Genomic DNA, 3,787 nt, shown 5'->3' on the forward strand with positions numbered 1-3,787 from the left:
GTGTTTGCATTGCCTTTTTAGCCTATCTCTAGAGGACCTGGATCCTTTTAAGATATCATCTCTTGCTGACAGTGCAAGAAGAGCAGTAAATGGTGTTTATAGATGAGCAGCATCCTAGAGGAAACAGGTCCAAAGGTTTGGAGTTTAGTCTCTTTTTTCACCAGCTGGCTGTGGTCTCTTGAAAAACTTACTGTGATCTTAATGTTCTCATCTATGAAATACAATGATCTCTTCCAGCTTTATTAATTTATGCACTTTTCAAACACTGAACTATGTTAATTCTCTGAGAGATCCATCTGCCCCAGTGTGAGAATGGGTGAGGCAAGCTTCTCCCTTTGATGTGTCAGGGTTTGTGTATTCCATGACTGTTCATTTCTGGTTTGTGATCAGTGCGAATCAGTGATTAATGCTTGAGTCAAGCTGAATCCTGTGGTATCTTAAATCAAATACTTAAAAAATAACTGCCATTTGGTAAGCAGTTACAAAACTTTTTTTTTTTTTTTTATGCTAAAAGAAGGGAAGAAGTGGGTGGAGATGGGAAAAAAGTGGGCAGGACAGATTTTACTTTTCTCATTTTTACTAATGCAGCGTTAACTTAGGAAAGGCAAGGCCTTGCATGTGCATTCCTGGCTGCTGCTGCAACAACACAGATTCGACGCTCAATCTGTGAGTCACTCATACCGCTTTTTTAAAAATGAGGGTGCAAATGGAATGAGGTCCTTCAGATGAAACCTTTATAATGAACTGGCGGGCCGCCTGGGGGCTCAGCGGTGGAGCACCTGCCTTCAGCTCAGGCTGTGACCCCGGGGTCTTGGGATGGAGTCCTGCATCGGGCTCCCCGCATGGAGCCTGCGTCTCCCTCTGCCTGTGTCTCTGTCTCTCAATGTGTCTCTTATGAATGAATAAATAAAATCTTTAAAAATTAATAAAAATGAATTGGTTGGTTGTGTTTTAAGCCCAAGAGATTAAACATGGTTGAGTGGTTTTGTCTTTCTTATTAGAGCCTACGTTCCTGTGCTTTGGTCAGTGGGAGTTTTACTCCGAGTAAGTGAGTGATCTGCAGAAAGACAGGTGAACTGTTTATATTTCTTGATCCATGTGAGGCCTCCGTAAACACATCGCTCCTTTAAAAGTCTCCAGGGCTGCGGAGGATGCCCTGGACCCAGCGGAGCGCACGGGCACACGCCCGCCCTGGCCCGGCCGCATTGGCCCACTCGCTTGGCGGCGGGGCTGCGGGCGCCGGCGGGCCCCCCTGGGAGCAAGCCCTGGATTCCCGAGAGTCCAGCAGAAGTGCGCGGGCGCCGCTCGCTCGGGCCAGGCCGCGCCCCGGTCGCGGGGTCGCGGGGTCGAGTCTGGGTCTGCCGCTGGGAACTGGCTGCTCAGTCAGAGGGGAGCAACCGACTTCCCATCTGGGGTCGTGAGTTTCAGCCCCGTACTGTGTGTAGAGATTACTAATAAACAAGCTGAAAAACCCTTAGGAGATGGTAAGGCATAGAACTTACTATGGTCAGCAGGGTACTTAACTTGTAATTGGTCATCTCTAAACTGTGTTAATTGGGAATTGGCATGTAATGTAATAAAGTAAATGAACTCGTTTTAATAAAGAATTGTGCCTGTATTCAAAACAAAACAAAAAGAGACATGGTGGCAGGAATCATTCTCACACATTCCCTGATGGGGTAAATAGAAGGGAGTAAAGAGAATATTCAGAGAAATGATGATTAGAAAAATTTCCCAAACTGGTGAAAGACATGAATCTAAAGAAAGCATGGCATACACCGAGTATGGATAAGTGAAAATGCTCATCTCCGCTCATAGATTTAATCTACCCCAGGAAAAGAAGGATTTTAGTGGAAATAAAAATAAAAACTGACAAAATCTGAGGGATGGAGACCACAGAGTAATAATAAGGAGGTATATAAAGGCTGATCATTTCTCCAGTCAAACCTTTCAAATGCTTCCTACATCTGCCCAATTTTTCATTATTCTTGCTACTTTTATTTGAAAACCAAAGTCAAATCTTCTCTGGTCTCTAAAAAAGTCACTTTTTCAAATGATGCTCGAAAAAGGACTATGAAATTGTAAAGGGAGTTACCACGGGTCTGAAGAGCAGTTTGATTTGCCATTTCATTGAAAGTTGAAAGAAAATTCCTTTGAAAGGCAAAATTTCCCATAAAATCTTGCTTATAGAAATGAGTATAGCAAAATTTTTTCCCCTTCTGTATTCAGGCAAGCTTCCTATAAACTAGGAAAAATTTTGTAAAAATGAAATTGAGAGAAAAGACCACAAGTAGACTTGAAGCTGCTTAAAACTTGAATTCAGAGCCTTGTCATGGTTAGTGGTAATGGAAATCATTTACTCTGGCCATCTGATTTTATTATTCTATAATCATTTACATAACTATTTGCTTAAGCTATGCATTTGTACATGTTCCTCTCACGCATTTAGACCTAAGGAATAATTTTGTTTTCTATAAATAGAAAAGAAGGGTGAGGAGACAGATGAAAAAAGGTAGCAGTGAATTCAGGCACAGGGTACCTTCCCTCAGCCCTGCCTGTGTCCATAGCCCTGTCCTTATTTATCCCGCCGTTGGCAGAGAGCCCAGAGACCACAGGTTTGGTTATTAAGCAAATTCCTTACCGATGACTCTAAGAAGGGATTTGGGTTATGTCTAATCTGGAAGAAATGTGGTAATTTCCATTCATCTGTTCAAAAGCTCTACGGAGGTTCGTGCCTATCAAGGTTATTCAGCATTCTAAAAAAGGAGTCACTTGCCCCCTTTTCTCTAAAACGATTAAGCTTCAGGGCACTTCCTGCCTTTGAACAGATTGATCTTTCCATAAAAGTGGATGAGGATCATTTCTCTTTCCTGAAAATTGGATCATGTTCCCAGACATGTGATGTGAGCCAAATGGAGAAGTTTTGAATCCTATGTGAATTAGCTCACATAGCCGCAGTTCCATCGCAGATCTTGAGTCAGTTTTATTTCCTTCCTATTCAAGAATTCCTCTTTCATTACTCATGAGTCCGTGCGGGCGTTGTGAGAAATTTACATAATTCTATTATCCCCCTGTTGGCGAGAAAGAAGCGAATAAACAGTTGATTCTCCTCTTGAGAATAAACCCTTACAAAACTGTACTTTTCTTACTACTGTACAAAGATCTCTGCAGGTATTGATACTTTGGACCAACTTTTTAGAGAGCATTTTGTCGTTTTTCACTTTTTTAGTGTTTGGGTTGTCCAGTGCACATTTGCATTAGTGACTATCTTTTTTTACACATTAAGTGAATTGCTCTTTAGTATAATATTTTAATTTCTTTAGTGATTTTTTTCACTATATTTCTTGAGACTTTTTGGGTAGTTTCTCCAGAGTTTGCCTTATGCATCTTAATTTAGAATCAATCAGATTTATACTAACTTCATTCCAGTTAGGTATGGAAATGTTACTCTTAAAGAGCTCTATTCCCAATTACTTCTTTTTGGGGCTGTTACTGACATATATATATGATGTATATATATATATATATATATATGATATTTATATTATGTGTACTATATTAAGTAAATGTATGTATGTATGTATTTTACATAATTTTATGTCTTTTAAAGAAACAAAGAGAAGGAAGGCAGCATATATTTATAGCCTTCGTTATATTTACCTTGGGTTTTTTTTAAAGATTTTATTTATTTCTTCATTCATGAGAGACACAGAGAGAGAGAGGCAGAGACACAGGCAGAGGGAGAAGCAGGCTCCATGCATGGAGCCTGATGTGGGACTCCATCCCG

This window comes from Canis lupus, chromosome 34 (genome assembly GCF_003254725.2).
Source record: "Canis lupus dingo isolate Sandy chromosome 34, ASM325472v2, whole genome shotgun sequence".
NCBI lineage: Eukaryota > Metazoa > Chordata > Mammalia > Carnivora > Canidae > Canis > Canis lupus.